The sequence below is a fragment of the Cyphomyrmex costatus genome, unplaced genomic scaffold (assembly GCF_001594065.2).
Source record: "Cyphomyrmex costatus isolate MS0001 unplaced genomic scaffold, Ccosl1.0 scaffold72, whole genome shotgun sequence".
NCBI classification, from domain to species: domain Eukaryota; kingdom Metazoa; phylum Arthropoda; class Insecta; order Hymenoptera; family Formicidae; genus Cyphomyrmex; species Cyphomyrmex costatus.
This window is the reverse complement of record NW_017280289.1, coordinates 1907176-1927251: the sequence shown is the minus strand read 5'-3', so window position 1 is coordinate 1927251 and position 20076 is coordinate 1907176. Positions and strand designations below refer to the sequence as shown.

At 33.9% G+C, this 20076-nt stretch overlaps 1 protein-coding gene and 1 non-coding gene across 2 annotated transcripts in view; both read left to right on the top strand.

The window, feature by feature from the left end:
* Window positions 1-20076, top strand: part of alpha-Man-Ia (alpha-Mannosidase class I a) — a 351960-nt gene that overhangs the window by 111162 nt on the left and 220722 nt on the right. The window lies entirely within an intron of this gene.
* TRNAD-GUC (transfer RNA aspartic acid (anticodon GUC)) lies at window positions 19406-19477 on the top strand. Its single transcript has one exon. It is a non-coding gene; the product is annotated as a tRNA-Asp (tRNA).

Genomic DNA, 20076 nt, shown 5'->3' with positions numbered 1-20076 from the left:
TGCGGTTAATTTATAGGGTCGAAATCTTGATGTTGTAGTAAAGTTCTCTTTATTCCATCGTACTTGTCTCAACTTTTGCGGAGAAAAGTCAAATAAACTTGGTTAGCAATTTTGGCAATCATCTTAGGAAAGTCGTTCTCCTGAAAAAGATAGATAATTTGTAATAGTTATTGAGATGAAGAAACATTTCTTAAATTTGAGAATTCCATTAATGTTATCGTTTAGTAGAATATTTTCGTATAAATATTTAATATGTAGGTATGTTTATCTATTTACTGTATGTGTATCCAACATTTCTATAGTGTCGCCAATTAACGATAATGCATTACGTTTAACATATTACATTGTTTTAATTCGCGATAGATATTATGTGGCAGTCTGAAAATGGTATTGCACAATCAATACAGTTTAATCCGTAATTTACATGATAGGATCTATTTATGTAACAAATGTTGCAAATTGTATTACTGAAGTGCATTCATCTTCTTCATTAATTAGTATACCACCAATCGGTGCAGTTATTACAACGATGAAGTTGTCTCTTCGACTTTCTAGTAATTTCACATTTAATACATCGCGTTAAGACATCTTAAAAAAGAAAAAAGAATAGAAAAACATAAAAGAGAAGAATGTGTTAAAATATTAATGAATATTTATACTTTATATGTAATTATCAGCTAAAATTAAATTTGTTTGGTATTAAACTAGATAAAACAAATAAAATAATATTTATCAGAATGTCTGTTTCATAGAAATATATTGCTATTCGATGTTCTATCGAATGATATCCTCTTTTACTATATCTTCGGCATTAGCGAGGAATGAGGTCTACAGAAAACAGGCTTAATTTGATCTTATCTATAAGTTGGTGGAGAAAGGTAGAAATGGGACATGTAGAAGTTAGACGGGCGTATAAATTACGTGCAGAGAACGTGTCGCCCAATGCAATACAAATTGGGCTGGGCTGCTTATTATTATTCATTGGGGACATTTGTTAGTTTATCTGACGGTCCCGCGGCTCTTCCGTCTAGTGATCCTCCGACTAATTATAAATTCTTTTTTCCAGCTGCCTTTCTCTTCGCATATTACACATCCAAGAGATTTTATCGTAGATCATCGGAAATATCATATTCGATCATTATTATTTAATATTATACTACAAGAATCTGTTGTGTGAATTGAGATTTACCGCAGCTTTGAAATTTAAATTTCAACTAGACTATCCTATAAAATCTTTTCTGTCATTATTTTGCTTATAAAACTTATTAATTTTTTAAAACTTTTTAAATTTTCCCAACGATGAATTTCTCTTGTATTTGTTTGTCACTTTTTTCGATATCTCGATGTCATTTATACTGAAATATATCATTTTACATTGTGTACATGAATATTTGCTTGAAGATTTGATTTAGATATTGGAAAGGTACCCATTTCAGTATCTGTCTCAAACTTTACTATACTACCGTAACTATCGTAACTAATTTGGTGTACTAGAACCCTCTTACTCTGAGTTCTCCTCCGTAGCTAAGCTAAGTCTCCAGCGAAACCTCCATAAATCTCGGCGCTCTTAAACTTAACGTTCGAACCACTCGTCTCTTAGAATGCATATTGTTAACAAATAACATTTAGATTTCTGATACTGCTAACGTCTTTTATAGATGATACAATTATCGACAGAGAAAGGTTTCCAAATTATATTTGCTTATCTTTCTTTTCCAAATGTTTTTTTTCCCCTAGGAAAAAAATGCTGAATGTTTATTGAATCTTTTTTGGGAACGTACGGCGATTCTGTTTACTGCATCAATGTACACTTATTAAATCTTAAGGTAACATTGGCTCGTGATGAGACATAAGTGCCAGAGTTTTCATATTTTTGTAGGAAAATTAATTGTCTCTCTTTCTCACTCTTTCTTAAGATTAACATTCGCGAATTTAATGATCAAACATAAATCTTAGTACCGCATTATATTAAAGTAATGTGACATTCAGTCATAAAGAGAATATTTCTTCTTCTGATGATTATCAGCCTATTACTACATAGAGAAACACCTCCTGTGTATCTTGTTGAATATTTTCCATCTTCTTGTAATCTTCATCAAAATTTTTAATTTTTTTATTTGCGGTATATCATAAATTTAATCTTTTTAAGAAATTTCTTTATGATAGTTGCACTCACTGTTAAGTTCTACGAATAATTTTTCACGTACTACCTGTTCGTATGCATGGAAAAGAGAGAGAGAGAGAGAGAGACACAGAGAGAACAAGGGGGAGAGATTTCTTACATATATAATTAGCGTATAAAAAAATATCTTTAGTAGTAGTAAATTCTATTGAGAGACATATCCATAAGCAAAGTCCAATGGGATGACTGCTTTAATCGTAGTTAACTCAGTTTCATCGCAATTGTAATGCGGCTGACAAGTCATTGTATTGTTTGGCTTGTAACACCAAATAACATTACCCAGTCTCGTCCGGATCGTTAAACGAGGGTAATTACAACCGTATATCAGCGAAATGTGTTGAACGTTCTCCCCCTGATTGTTTGTGCTTTGTCTATATACGTGAATATGAACCGTAATCTATCACAAGACATTTCTCCACTGAAATTTGCTTCAGATACAATTATAATTCTAATAAATTTTTAATAGAAATAATATTCGTTTATAAAAAAAAGAAAGATCAAACGTTATTTGTTTAACTATGTCATTAACTCTTTGTTGACCGGCGGACTCTGTTTGGGATCACCCTCTTTTATTTTATAAACTGCTCATGCAATTTTTATGAAGCTTAGCCTATGGAGTATAAATTGATATTTTGTTCGAATTTTTGAAGTAAAAAAATAAAAAATCAAAACAATGGGGATTTTCAATGTGAATAATCGTAAAGTCATATACTGAGAAAAATTTCTGGTTGGAAATAGACGAAAATTATATATTAATCAGAATTCTCCTCTCTAGTCGAGATAACTCGATATCCAATTGTGATGACCAACATTTCGATTGATATGATCACAGGCTCTTCTAGTTCATCCATTTTTAACCAGAAATTTTTCTCAATTAATATACGATTTATTTTATATTATCTTTTATTATTTTTTGTATATGCATGTATTGATCGACTTCTCTCTCTCAATGAATATTTATCGAGAATAAAACAGCTATTTGTAGAATACTGAATGTTGAAAATAATGGTCGAAATTGAAAATGATCCCCCCCCCCCCCCCCCACGTTGAAGAATTGCAGAATGATTAGGAAGAGATGAAGACGCAATGTGGTGTCCGTAACGTGCATTGCCGTTCCTCTATACGCAATTTCCATGCACGGCCGGACAGCATAATTTCCGGTGCATCCGCGCGTGAGTGTAAGCACGTAACGCAACGCAACGCACGCACATGCGCGCGCTATCGTCTCTGTCTTCCCTACGATAATCGCGAAACTACGGGGTCCAGCTCGCGGGTGCGCGAATCGCTTTCGCAACGCCAAAGCCCGCAAATGCGTTAGCCTTTGTCCCGCTATGTTGCACGTGATGTACGGGGGAATATACGTGTCGCAACACACTCGCGCTGCACACGCTGCAGCGCGGATGCACAAAGTGTTTGGAACGATAACAAGTAGAGTCGTGCAAGAGGTGGAAACGCTGTTATCGCCCTCCACGCACGTCAGAGGCGGATAATGCGCCGCATAAAGGGATTACTCGCTGCGAGCTGCGACCCCGCTGTAAATACGAATCGGTATACCGCGGAGCTTGAAATAAGAAGTCTCGATCCGCGCGCGAACTTTTGATTAAGCTTGAGATAAACTGACGGCCGTCACGTTATTGTTATACATACATACAGCGTATATGTAAAATTCAATTTCCTCGACTGTTATATACGCTTGTTTTAATTATCTCGAAGCTCGCACAATCGCTGCGGCACAATTGTTCCAACTATGGCCGAGACAGCCACAGTCCATATTATTCTGAAACATAAAAAATATATGTAACAAGGTCAAATCTATTCGTTACGCGCTTATCGATCGAACGCGACCGATACGTTACGACTATTTTTTTTTTTTGCTCATTAATTCAAAACTCCTGTGATATAAAAGCGACATACCTGCATACCGATCACTCGTGCGCGATAAATAAGTATTTGATCGAACTAAATCGACAATAAGCGTCTATAGCGTGTCGACTTGGCGTAATTGCTTGTATCTGCATTGCAAATGTAGCCTGTGATTAATATTGATATTAATAGTGCTGGATAATAGATTTTATTCGATCGAATATTGATATGTGATGAATCGTTTATGCTCTTTTATTTTTATCTTGCGATAATACTTAATCAATGAAAATTATTATATTTTGAGATAAAGGAAAGAAGGCGGTTATGGAATAGATATAAAATTGTAAAATAACATGATATCTTGTACAGTTTGCGCTGCATTTTGGGGCGAAAAATTATTTTTTTAATCTGCTTGCGTTGTTACGTAAAAGCATTTTAGTTTTGTAGGTAATAGGTAGTAGTTTCACACAGGTATGTACTCTTTACGTAATTTTGAGAAGTACATTGGTATAAGTTTTGTAATTTCAGTTTAGCTTGGAGGCTCTGAATGTGACTTTCAAGTGTTACAATTGAATTAAATTTGGTAACGAAATGTATGCTTGTATCCGCAGAGTGTTGGTAGTATTTTCTATTCCATAACCACACAACTTTTTTCAGATCTTTGTAAATTACGTTCGTTCAAAGAACTATTTATAGCATGGTTGATATCACTCAATGACTCATAAACTTGTACCAAAAGTAGAAATGCCGTATGAATATTTATTGAGCTGTTTGTAGATGGTATTTTATAATCTCCTTCTTTTTTTTTTACTTTAATCGCATTATTCGCCGCGTATTATTGGAAAATTCATGTTGAAGAAGTTCTAGAGATCGTATTTGACAAACGTTAATTAAACTATCTACTTGAATGTGCTGAATTTGTGTACTTTATTTCGTATACGTGATCAGAATACGGAAGATGCAATTGCACAGCGGAAAAATGTGTTTATCTATAAATAGGATAATCTAAAATGCAACTGAGATCTTTTTAAAATCATGTTAACATTAGTTAAAAATCGATTAATTTTTGCTAATATGATATATATTTTCATACTGGATTATTGTTTTAGGTCTTGCATCATTAATCATTGTTTAACTAATTACAATGAAACCAACATTTTTTGTTATTTAAATTTATATCATGATTATCACTTTCTTACAAATATTAAGTTTCTATCTTTAATTTTTAAGATATTTTTATTTACTCATTCTATTATAAACATTTCTTGCCATTATAAGAACTTATAAATTCTCGGTAATTCGGCGATAAAAAGTGGGGATCTCGATCTTATACGTTATGATTAACGGTAATATTTCGTGAACTTGTGAAAAGAACTAATAGAGAGAAGTTTCGGATTCCGCATCTATGATAAGTCGGTAAATAATAAAATGAGCCCAATTAGCCGGTTTTTCTTTCATTATAGCTTGCAGCAAATGCAGAAATGGCAATGGGAAATTGTCGGCACGATCCCTCTCGACGTAAACGAAGACGTAGTGAGGCGTGCAATGATCAAGTGTATCTCTAGAAAGATTAACGACTCGGCGGGTCGCATAGAAACGCCGGGAACCGAGATCGACGGCGTAAGAGAGCAAGGAAGGCCAATTACGGGTCGCCTCTCGATTCGTCTCGTCTCGATTTCGACTCAATTTCTGATTTAATCGAATCTAGGTTAATTCTACGATCACATTCAACCATCTTACGGAAGATTTTTCGAAAACTGGACAATACTAATGTTAGTGATACTTTAAATGATGCTTTATACGCATATAGGGAAGAGTATGGTCTAAGTCGGACCTATTTGCAGTTTCTGTTCTCGTAAATAAGGCGTAAATAAGGTCCGATCATAAAACCAATGGTGCCGTTCGAAAGATCATTTAATTTCCTTCGTTTTTGCTTCAGACCATTTAGACCTATCTCTTACCTGTGTCGAACTATAATGGAAAATGTAAAAATGCATTTTCCGGTCCGATTTGAAACTATGAGTTCTGATTTGGGCACTCAAAGAGAGGAGGTCATTTGGACATGGATTCTTTCGAACGATTGGAACAAATTTTACAATAAATCGCAAAAGTAATCACAAAACTCTTGATATTTTTGAATTCTACACTCTTTAATTATCTTAAACCAATTACCAAATCAATTCAAATTTTTAACATTTTTTAAATAATGATTTATAAGGATTTTCCTTTTTAAAAAAATTTTCGCCTGATAGTCAAAAATACATATTTGCGTCTATCCTGTGAACGTTATGATGGAGTACTGCCAAACTACTATCACATGTTCGGTGTCTTATAAAGACTTTACATTATAAATAGCACGCAAATCTGTTTAACCGTATTTATTTAAATTAAAAAGGTCCGATTTGGAACACGGTCCGATTTAGGACATTCTGCCCTACATACGTTGAAAGACAGAACAAAAATAATTTTTGAAGAAATTAATTGACTGTCATTAAATCTTGGTGAATATGCTTGAAACAACCTATTTTTATGATACGTCAACAATTAGTAATCCTTTCTCAATGCCGAATCGGTACTGTATAGATGGTGGAAGCGCATTTATTCTAGGAAGAATATAACGCTCATTGTAATACTCTCCAAGTTTCCTAAGCCTATAGTTATTATAAGTAGATGAAAGTCTGAATCTTGTTATAAGCGGATGGTCTTATTACTTATAATAACTAGTAACGATAATACCCAGTAGCAGCAAGACATTCTCTCTATTATTGTGATAATACCTCTTTACGTTGTCACTACATGCAACAAAAAAATAATACTGTAAATGTATCACATTTAAATAAGTTAGAAATAAAATTAGGTTTTTCAGTAAAACAGATTAGATAAATTGCTGTAATTAACGTTAATTTCTTTTATGTAGACTTAACTCTTTAAATTTTTTGAAGTGACAACTCAAAAAAATAAAAATTCTGCCACTTTTGAAAAAGAGTGGCAGAATTTTTCACTTCTTTTTGAGATTTCACTCTTTTGGAAAGATAAACACTTCAAAAAATTTCTAGAGTATTTAATGTATAAATACTGAAAGAGAGTGTTATTGCTCTTTTGTAATGAAATATGATCTGCAAGACAAGAAAATAAATTTTTGTGTGCGTGAATATATAGTAACATAATATTATTAAAATTATTGCAGAATTACTCCACACATGTGTGAGAAACAGATAAGAGAAAAAAAAAACGTTGTAATTTCTCAGTAAGCATGTCGTCGCTAAGTGTAGAATAAGCAACAGTTAAAAGCTAGAATGATTCTCCAGCAATCATTGTGAAATTGCACTGTGGCTTTATTATCTATGGATTATTCTTTCTTTTTGTCAAGGATATTTACGATTATTCGTTGGCGCGTAACGGACATATCCACGACGACTGTCAGCTATTAAACTCTCTCTCTTACTCTTGTATGTTCCAACCAGGAACAGTCGTAGTAAATTGAAAGTATTCATCGGCGACTCCTTGTGATTTGCCGAGCGACGAACTTTTATCTTCCCGGGTACTCTCGCCATCATTCGTCCGTTGACTCCCTAACGAGCCTGACTTCTGCTGAGACCTCTCGTTCGAATGACTCCAGATTCGCATTCCCGTTTTCCGTTGCGCAAACGAAATACAAAAAATAATTGGAAAAAAAAAAACGCAGAGAGGAATGATCTCGTCAAGCGCATATGAGGTTCACGGATTTACAAATATCTCTAGTATTCTTATAATATTATTAAAAAAAATTAATTAAAAAATAATTTTATTGCATTTGTATGAAGATGTGGTTGTTTTCTTTAAAAAATATTTTTAGTCATAGAGATCGTTAAGAATATCGAAAATTATAGATTATTGATTTATTTGTACTCTTATAAAATGGAATTTTTTTATTATCAAAATTAATAATTTTCCTGGCAATGATATTTCTCGTTAATTTATTCTTTTGCATGCTCTAATAATAATTTCTCAATCGTGAAGATCTCGATTCTATAAATAATGTAACCTCGGTTTGAGATCATTTCTGAAAATCTCGAGGTGTTGGTCGAGAGGTTCCAGAAATTAATCGGCGGAAGCCTATTTTGCATGTCTGTGACATCGAGACGTACACATGCGCGTGAAAACGCGACTCGGTCGTTCGGCCGGTCGTTGGCGTGTCGCCAGCGCGTCGCGCGGCGCATTTTCAGGATCGTAACATAAAGCCGAAGATTTATAACGTCGGTATGCCTGCCGCGGTGCCGGTGCCTCTTGGCCAGATGTATGATTTTCGGCCACGGTACGACCGCCCTTGAGGTCCCGACACGTCACGGAAGAAGGGGATGAGGACCAGCAATTGACCATAAAACTTTAAGCTACGACCGAGATTTTTACCCTTTTCGATTTAATTGTACAACTCTTTCATTCCTCTTTTAATTATATTCTGCGTGTGATCATCGAATAGACGTGAATGAATTTACAAAAAACAAGAAGGATTTCAAGTTTTGAGTAGAAACGGGTCTAAACTAATAAAATTATGATTCAGTTATCAAAAATTCTCTTGCGTTGATACTTGTACTTCTCTTATTATTAATGGCCTTGGTTGGTTAAAATATCGTGCAAATAACGTGAAAATTTTAGATTTTTTGACTTTTTTTTACGCACGTATATAATTCTAATTTTTAAAAACAGATGAAAATGCACTAGATTATTTTTACATACGTATATAATAAGTGACGTAAGTATAAAAATGTGTATAACCTTATATAGTAGTTACTGTAAAAGTTTTTAGTGTCTTAGTTTTTAGTGCTTAGTACTCTATTTTAACTTATATTTATTTTTACAATCATTAAAAACAACAAGAATTTATTTATCTATATATAATTATACTAATTAAAGCATAAAACATTAAAGATAAGAGAGAAAGATCAAAGATTAATTAATTTTAAAAGAAATTGACAACTAGGAGTGCAGTTCCTTGCTAAATTAAAGTAACATTTTGTAAAAATTAAAGATATTAGTGTTGATTATATAATTTGTAGTATTAAATTAATTTGATTTTAGTGTCGTAAATTAGAGTTTCGCAATTAATGCTGTCTATTTCCAAACGACATGACTTCGTGAAAGTACGAACTAGATGGAGATACGAGGCGGAAAGGAATTGCCAAACAACCGTGGTTAACGTTGTCGATAACAATATCTCCTGCACATTCAACTCCAACGTGCCTTTGCTTCAAGCAAGCCGAAAAGTTAGTGTAAATTAGCCGAAATTTCTTCCGACTTTAGACATATTATAATCAAATATTTAATAATTATCCTAAATTAATATTCAATCCTATTATAGGAATATATTAGACAAAAATTATCATCGATTCGTTTTTCCCATGTGTCTCTACTTCATCTTCTTCACTTTTTCGTGTTGGAATTGATTCTCACTGCGCCACAATGTGCAAGAACGATTGTAATTGATTTCCAGGGTATTCTACAAAGTTCACTGAAGGTACTGTAGTAAAGAAACTCTGGCTGGCTGGCTTTCGGATAATTTCTGATTCGCTTCTAGCAAACGAAACCTCTACTCTTCTTTCACTCCTTTTTGCAACCTTTTTTCTTTTCCTGGTACTCCTCTCTACTCAAAACTTTTCGAAATAAATTTTCAATCCTTTATTCTCTCTCACGGGATAAAAATCTTAAATAATATATTCGATTTTGTCTTGTTTCGATGTGTATGGACCATTAAAATTCGCTATTACTCTGAATTTAAAATAACGAATATAAGCTAAAAATTTGTATTACTAGTAGATACAATATTATATTACGCTATTAAATAGCATTATAAGAAAGATGCAATATTATGAGTATTTTTTTGACATCGCATTAAATATAATACTATATTAAATTTAATACTATATAAGCATAATGATTTTAATTATGCTTTGTTATATAGATATGCCGTTATCTTATCTTTTTGGTAATTATTATGTTGTATAATAAGATGAAATTGAGGTCAAACCATATCAAATGCGGTTTATCCATTTTGGGACATGTATTGAGCGCATAGGGGCGAAATAGCCTTTACAAACCTATTAAAGTTTTACGATTTAAGTTTTCGTCGACGTCGGGAACTGGAAAGCTTTTCGTTTGAATCTGTCGAAACGTAATACGAATTCACGATACCGAAAACGTTTTATTATGGGCAGTTGAATTACTATGCAAAAGAAAAGCGAGTGCATGTGAAATGTTAGCTAATTAATTTGAAAAATTTATGTCTGTGAGAGAAAGGTGAATGAAAAATCCTGCGATTGTTCGGAAACATTTTACATTCATATAAGATTTTGTCGTGAGTTTAAGAATTAATTTTTTGTATAGTTCGTTATATCATAACATCTAACATTTTTGCTCTGTACTAAACATGGTTACTATTGCTGATAATATTAATCATTTGACATAAATTATTCCTACTGTGAGTATTTTATCTTTTTATTCAGATTATGAGATTGATCATTTTGTTGGAATCCACGTGCAGCACTGAATTACAAAAGAGAAAATCCACAAATTCCGTTACGGAAATAATTATTAAATAGAATATTAAATTCCATTTAAAATATTTTCTAAACGTTTTAAAAGTCTTCAAATTTTTAACAATAAATCTGGGCCAGATATTAAGTAGAGTAATTATCGATATCATCATACGTGAAACATACATATGTATATTCAAAGATTAGATAATAGTCGATATTTAGCTCGACACTCTTATCCGTGGTAATTTATCGGATTTATTTTTGATAATATGATACAGAATGAGCGCATTCGCTTGTAAATTCAAAAGATCGGTACTACACTCGACGTTTACATTCTGTCGATCTTCACGAAGCTTCTCTCCGCATGGCTTTCACGGCTTTTCCATAATTTACTTCAACGAAGCCGAGAAGGAGACAAGCAGCCGCAGTACAGTCCCACCCATGCTGCGTGCGTACAGCTTATAGAGTTTAGAGTTTATGACGGGAGCCATTCATGAAGTGCTCTTGCATAGTAAAGAGAGACCTCCGCAGGAACTTTCGTGGAAAAAAAAAAGGAAGTGCGCTGAGGGAAACACTGGTTTCTTTTTTATTGAGATACTTGGAATTTTATAAGCGAAATCGTATTACGACCTTTATCGTGTTAATCGCTATTCAAGTCTCTTTATCGTCATGGTGCGTATTTTATCACTTGGAAAGCAAGATGTGGTATATGTAATAACTGAATGTATTTTAATAGATTATTTGGAAAAGAAAAACGTTGGAAAATTATACTTGTGTGATACGTTTTGCAATGACACATGAGAATTTTATATAATTTGCTTCTTAGAAAAAACGTAAAATTTATTCTATTACGTTTTCAAATATCGAACATGCTTCTTATTATAAAATTGGTTATTACAAAATGCTTACATTATTCATTGCAGATACATGTAAATATTCCAAGCTAGACTTCGTGCTTTTGCATGACCCATTTCTCACTAGTTTTATTTACCAAAGTTACGGTGAAATACATATGCTTTGCTGCCTCACTACGCTTAATGTTATGAAGTTTTACACGCGTATGCTATAAATAGTACTTTTCTTCTTGAAAGCTTTCGCATACCTATATTTTTATGCAGAATCGAGTGCGATGACGGAATTCATTTGAAAAGTTTTTAACTAATATCTTTGGGAATATCGACGAAATTATATGGAATAAGTAACTTCATTTCATAAGCAAGCATCACTCTATCTTGTACATTTTAGTCTAATGGAAATTTCACTTGCGCGAAATAATCTATTATATTAAAGAGCACACTTAAAAATTCCAATTAGATATAATCAGAATTACTTATTATTACTTCTAATAATATTTCTATACCGTGAACTGATATTAAAAGACTTCGAATATATCTCTTATACGATATCTCGAAAAGTATGGAAAATGAAAACAAAAACGATCTTGCGGCGTAATTCAAGAACACTCGTGGAAAGTGGTGTAGGTATTGCCTTCTCTGTAAATTCCCAGGACGTCTTTCATCTCGGCGCGTAAAGAGAAAACGCGGAGACATTTCGGAAAAGGAACGTCGGGTCTTACGGCACAGCCCGCGCCGGAAACGGCCGTGCTCATGATATACATTCGCGAGTGCGAGCTTCTTTCGCTTAGCGAAAATTTTCGCCTCCCTCGCGCGCCGTCGTCGTCGTATCTAACGCCGTTGAATGATTCCTTCTCGGATCGTTTTCGAAAACCGCGCCGTTCTCGTTTCAGCAACGATGTATATCGAGCTTCTCTCAGGATTACGTCGCAGGAATGTCCGGTCGTCGGAAAATGCATGTGAGCGATGAAACGTCAACACGTCGCGTCAGTTTTATTTTGTTATTAATTCGCAGCAGTTGCGTGTCAGTTTTGCGCGATAAAAAGGAGGATTTCTCTGCGTGCGCGCGTCAGTCCGCGTCCATCCAGCGAGCGGATTTACATGGGATTTAGGACAGAGAATAGATCCAAAGTTTTATACGATTTTTGTCCTGCAGGAAGCTGCACGCGTCAATCGTAGAGAAAGATCTTACTGCTTTCTATATTCATGACGTAAACATTAAATTTAGCATAAATACTAATTTGTATTTATGAAATCGCACATTTTAGAATCTCAATATTAAGGATTAGCTTCTGTTTGTGCGTAAAAATTTCTCGTTATTCCCTTTTATTGTAATAATGTAATGATCTGTCTATCCATCTCTCACCGATCCGTTTCCGCACGCTTGGATGTGAGATGAAGTTTCCTCGATAAGTAAATTGATCACCGCGAAAGAAACACAAAATTCGTAACGCCTAACTTTCGGGAGCATTGAATTTTTTAAATAAAAAAATAAAGAGCGAAGAAGACGATCATGCAAATGTCTTTTTATATCTTTAGAATACAATGTCGTGGGAAGTGAAAAAATACTATCCCGTTGCACGCGCTTACATCTCATTTTAGAGATCCTACAGCGAGAGCGAATAAATTCGCAGAGGATTCAGGTCTCTTCGACGACTTTTACCACGACGGGAGAATTTATGCAGTCGATCTTTTAGACGTGTGTTTTCTATCTGGGAATTTTTCAGAAAATTAACTTTTGCTCCAAAAAAGAAAAAAATTACTTACTCGTATAAACGAAGGGAAAAGGAAAAGAAAATAAGCTGATCGAAAAATTCACGGTTTATAAATGTTGTACAGGTTGTATCAAAGACTGTGTTTTTCATCTGTTGTTTGCAATGGCACCTTCAGTTTGGTACAAACATGTGAATGTATATATTTCAAGTCCGGTGCGATTTTGCAAGACAAGCAAGGTTTTTCCACGATTTAGTATTACTAATTCGAATAAGTCAATTTTTGATTGATTTCTTTTTAATTTTACAGCACAATAAATTTGTTTTTTCCGACTTTGACTGATAAACAAGAAAGGAAATACTATAATTAAAAAAGAAGATTTAGAATTTAAATTTAAAACTTTAAGTTCAGAAATTAACTGCATGTTGATCTCGAAATAAGAAAAAAGACAATTACACTATTAAATTTATAATATTAAATAATCAATATGTTCATGTAATTCAATGAATTATAAAGTTAATTCTACTGATTAAATATATCGTGCATTACACTAACAATAAGATTAATACTGTAACTCCTATAATAAATTATATGATAGAATTGTGAGTTAAATATGGCTGTTTATGGTTCGTAATAATATAATTGCAAATTTTACGATTAAAATTGTATTATTTTAGAGATCTTTTTTTTCTCTCTCTTTAGCACTGCGTTACTTTTGTGACATTACTGGACTCGTTATCCACGGTTATTCATGCTCTCGTTCTTCGAGTCCGCAGAAAGAGCTCCTTCTCATATTTCGCGGTCAGTGAGGGTCGTAGCGAACACGGAGCCATCTCGATGATTCACAGTCATGACTGTCTTTAGTACCACGGCATTGAGGAGGGTTCACATAAATGGCAAGGTCTCGAGGTAGCGAGGAGCAACAGGAAAAAATAGCGGAGGTGGTTGCGATACAAATAATGTTTCCATTGAAATTTTTCAACAACTTTCTATTCTATTCCTGCTATTTTATTTCGATTCTCTTGAATCTATTGTTCTGTTAGATTTATAGATCTTCTAAGATCTTCTATAATCTAGAGATTTTTCATTAAATATATAATAAATTATGATTAAATATATAATTATATATACAGACTTTGAAAAAGTTACAATTTAATGTAATAAAAATTACAAACATGCATTACAAAGATATAATATCATTAAATATCATTTATTCCTGAGAGTTTATTTGAAACTCGTTTTACGTATCTTAATATACAAATGTATATTTAAAGTTAGTTTGGTATTACATGCGTAATAATATGCACATTTTGAAATATGACAAAATCATTTGATTATATTGTCACGCATTTATCTTTATATTTTATGTATATATCACATCGTAGCAGAAACAGAGCAGAATCTTTTCGTTCAGTCCCGATCGATCCTGTATAGGACAAAATATGTTTAATAATTTTTATGCATAAGACAAATTTGCGTTACAGAGGTGACGTGAAGTCGCGGCCGTGAAGGGACTCGCCATTTTTGCCGTAAGAGGTATCGCTCGCGGCATCGGATGTGCCACTTAAGTCGGGCTATCGAATTCGATAGCCGATTGTCGCTTAATGGCCGGTTATGTACGGAAGAACAGAAACGCTTTTCCACGCATGGATATGCAAGGATCTTCGTGCAGACTGAAATTCACGTCGCGTCGTAAATCATGTCGCATCGGTTTCTCATGAGCGGTCGTTGTAGGGGGACCAGTCCAGCGACGACGATGACGACTGGTCGAGATGACGCCTTTTGATGGCATCGAGAACGCCCACGCATATACAACCTGTTTACGCGGGCATAAAACTCACGCACGTTTGTTCCGTGTACGTGAGAGACAACCGTATGATACCTCGAAAGCGTTAACCCGGCCTGCACTGATACTATCGTCCCTTTGTCGTAAAGTTTACCACTTCTCTCTCCGATAAGTTTACTGAGCGATGCTAATAATACTAAAAATGAAGTCTCTCTTTTTTTTCCTTTGTGGACCGTCGTCTGTATTATTTGTGTCTCTGTCTGTAAATGTAATTACCGTTCAAATCTTGAGCGATAACGAAATGAAAAGCAGCGTATACAGCACGATTTTTTAGTTTGCATTAATTGGATGGAGATAATACACTAGACTCACCGTTATTCACGATCATTTTTACTCTCGTTCTTCGAGCTTCCAGAAAACACTTTTTTTTTTTTTTCATATTTCGCAAACTGCAATACCATTCGTTACATTTCTAAAGAAAAAATTAAATTTAACTATATTCATTATGATGGATTCTTGGATATATATAGCTTGGATGTATATATTGGATATATAGGTATGTATGTTATTAGACTTTTTGAATCTCTCTAGGATATTCTTAAATTAAAAATAAACTGTTTTATAATAGAATCATTATCTTTTGTACTAACAAATTACATATCATTATAGACATATAGTAATCTAGATTATTCACGTTATCAATTCAAGTTACAAATTCAGTTATAAATTCAAAGATATACATTGATTTTGTTTGTACCTCGTCACTTTACTTTTCTTCTTTTACCCATACGATTGAGTTTTCTCAGGACAAGTTTCTCAGGAAGCTTTCTTACGGCTGTTTACGAGCGTGAATATGCATGACTCATAACGCTTATCTTATCCGCGAATTACGCGAAGCTTCATCATCCAGTCTTCCAAAGCGAACGGGAAATTGCGGCGAGCCGCAGCGACGCGAAAAAACGAACAGGATACGATCAATCGACGTAAAAGTAAAAGATACGTTTATTACGGCTGAATAAAGTAAGCCGGCTTACGGCAATTTCGCGATGGCGACAAATGCCCCCGCGCGCGTTCCCCATCTATTCGCGGCGCTTTACGAGACATAAACGGCGCATAATTCACTATTACCTATCGCCAAAGTAGCGGCGCCGATGCCAGTGAGATAGTAATTTATTCTAAGAACCGCACCTCGTGCCTGTGATATCGCTCATCCACTCGATTCATTATCTCATTGTACTTTTTAGTTAGATTAGTCGTACATCCCGTAGCAAGGATACTGCGTTCTACGATACTTTACTTTCATTTAAATGCAAAAATACGTGTTTTATCAATATATTATTGTAGGTATTTACATTATAATTTGAAATTGGATTGATGAGAATAAATCTAATTGTGTAAGAGAAACTTTATTTTTTTTCTTTGGTTAAAGCAAATTTCAACGCTTAAATATACCGGTGTGAATTTACATACTTATTAAATTTTATAATAAAATTTATAAGTTAAATATTTACATTTTTCTTTTCTAATTATTAAGTAATATGAAATTTAATTATAACTTTTTGAATTATTTTTTTTAACTTGAACGACATTTACTCACTGGATGAAGAGAACAAAATCCTTTCCAAAAAATATTTTTGTAAATATATTTTTCTGTCATATTTCAATAGTAATTCTATTGTATATTTTGCGACTTCGCTTTTGTTTGATTCTATATTTCTATTTCGTAGTTCTATCGACACTGTTGTTGATTTATGTCAGCTCTCAAAAATGATTGGTAACCTGGATATTGATATAGTCAATCGAAAGTTGCACTCTTGAAACATTGCGTGTTTAAATATTCTAATGTATATAAATTGTTACATTTGGAAATACTACAAAATCACTGCATTATACTTAACTCATATATCATCTTGAGAGATGTTCTTAATTAAATATAAAAATACTTATTAAGTAGATAACTGTCGGAATTCTGAGGAAACAAAATTTTGATATCTCTCGTTAAATGCCTGAGAGTATAAAATAATGCATGATCGTTACGCGGAGTGTGAATATTTTATTCACAATGGCGCTTTAGAGCGTCAAACGCGATACGGGTGTACGTTGATTGATCATTCTGTGATTCAACCATCGACGAAATATTCGGTTTCGATGCGTTACTGATAGAATTTAGCGGCATCAAAAGCAACCAGGCCTGTGCATCGATCTAAATTACAAAATCGACTTTACAGACAATCGATAGGTTTGTCGCTGCACTCGGACTATTGACGAGTGATCACATACGCTCGTCCTAATATCAGATTTAACGTCGACATGGGGGAAGACAAACAGCCCTCGTATTGGATGATGAAACGCAGGACGCGACAAACATATGGCACCGAAATACCGCTGTAATAACGGGATGTAAATTTACCGGGATAGACGAACGCGGTGTACCGCATTGCATCATGAAAATTCCGCATAGTTCGTTTCGAATGCGTTTTTAAGCGAATGTTCGCATATGCTGCGAGATATTTCATTTTCCGATCCATAAATTGTGGAAATTATGAATAAAAATCGAGTGAAAGCATATCAACAGTTTATTGGAAACGTTTTAAATTATATTTTTATGTATTGGCAAATAAGATTATTTTATAACTAATTATATGTTCTGTGTATATACGATATGTATAACATACATATTTATAAATAGGTAATTTTACATATTATACAATATATTTATAAATAATTCTCTACAATATTGCTTTATTATCGATATTTATGTCAATACTTTGTTTGACAAGATGTTAATTATACAATTTAAAAAATCTATTTATATCCATGTATCTTTCAATTAAAAACGAATGGTATTCATTATGTAAAAAATCAGCTGTGTTTTAATACATAATAAATATTAGCTTCATTATGTATTGGGTATTTAAATTCAGGTGTTTTAAAACAGAATTTTTGTAGATAGGTAGTACACATGTGTGAAGCAAAATCGCCTTTGCATATATTTAGTATTCAACATGTGCTCGTCTGCTGTTACACTTGTTGTTACATGAATACATAAATCAGACATTTTTATGTTAAAATTATATTTTTTATTTTGTGTGTAGCAAACGCTTTGTCATGAAAATGTGCGCTTGCATGCGTGTGTAATGTGTGTGTAAAAGAGAGAGAACTGACCATATATTAATCTGATAAAGCAGTTGCTCATTTTCGCTTTTCCCAAGCGAGATTTACCGGATTCGCAAACTGGCATCAGAACAATCATTAGTTAAACGACAAAGTAGTTTATAACCCCAACGAGCATTGCACTAACGAACCGATAAACATATCACCGACAATTTCGTAACTAGACAGCATAAACGCTTAAATTCTAGCGCGACACAAGACTAGAAAGAGAAACGGTCGCGTCGAGTCGCGATATTCCGCTACTGTGACTGTTCCGGGACTACCATTAACGACAATTTGCTCTTATGAACATCGTGTACCTTTGTTTTTACGAGCCGGTACGACCGGCGAGTTTCATTCGCGTTTAATGCACAACTTACGACACGCGATTCCGACATCCGACCGGTTATTCTGTCTTTCTTGCGATGACGTGATCGCGATTCAATGAAACACAAACAATGTGAGTACGAAAAACATGTTTCCTTATATCGGATTATGCGAATCACCGTCAAATACATTACACCTCTCTTTATTCGTTAAGGAATTTGGAAAATTTATCTCCGGACCTACCCTGAAAATAGTTTCGAGCCTGAAATAGTTTTTGTTGGTTCTATAAATATAATACTATCGTTGCAACGCTCATTATTGTATGAAAACGATCTTAATTATAGCGATTAAATTGTTTTTAAGCCCATTAGACAATGTTAAACGACTGTGATTATATATGATTTGGTATTTGCATAATTACAAAGTAGACGTGACACGTTTTGAAAAAGTAATGTGCATAATTTAACAGCACGGTTGTAATTTGTACAAATGTGCATTTCAAAGTCGCGCGTTTTTTGCCTGATTTAACAATTGCGAATGAAATTAGGTGAATTAAGTAATGAAAAATTAACGTCGCCTGCAAGATATATATTCATGAAAATGAAAAAATTTTTTCCTGGCAAGGAATCATACTCTCTCGTGAGACAAGCGAATATATATAGGTATACTAATCATCTGTATTACGGAAGACTTCTGAAAGATGTCCATTATGTTCCATTAATTAAGTTCTACAGGGTATGTAAGCATGTATATATGCATCTGTTTAAAGTTAAAATAAAAATATACAGTTTATGTGTATAAATACGTATTAAAATATTAGAAAGATATTTATTTAATTTTCTTATTTTTATTAACATTAAAAAAAATCAAGTTTAAAGAGCATTAAATTATTTTATATTTGTTCACGTTTAATATTATAAAAATTTTATAAAAATATTTTATAAGAATTCGAACATAGTGAAATAGCAATAGCTTGATAGATTGGAAGACTATAATAACGAGCTAACTCAATAAGTCCTCGGTAGTATAGTGGTCAGTATCCCCGCCTGTCACGCGGGAGACCGGGGTTCGATTCCCCGCCGGGGAGGATTTTTTTTTTTTTTTATATTTTAATATAAACATATTATTTTGCGGTCAACAGATCTCTTGTCCTTTTCTTTGTTAATTCTTTTTACATAAATTTTATATACGGGAAAAGTACTTGCAGATAGAACGCAATTTTATATAATTCAATAACTAATATATATCTTACAATTTCTCGCATAATAATAAATATCGATAAATATGTTTCGTAACAACGATTTTACTAGCCGTGAAAAGATCGGTATCGTATAAATAAAAGAAAGGGCGAGAGGTATACTAACCTGAACTGATATTTATTCTTCCGGTAATTTATATACGTTATTTCGAAATTCGCCAGTCTGAATTCGATGCGTCCGCTTTGAGATTTAAACGCTCCGTGGCCCGGCTCTCGCGGGACCGGTCAGGCCCGTATACAACTCAAAAACTGAATTTATTGACTGGCGGGACCGATAAATTGTTTCGAGGTCCGTGGCAGGGCACAGTGGCGGATGTTATTGAGCTATTAAATCGTGATTACCCGCGTGTTATTGGGTGCGGCGACACGGAGACGGGACATTCTTCTTTGCTTCCATCCGGCTTTCCCTCTGTAACTACCCCCCCCCC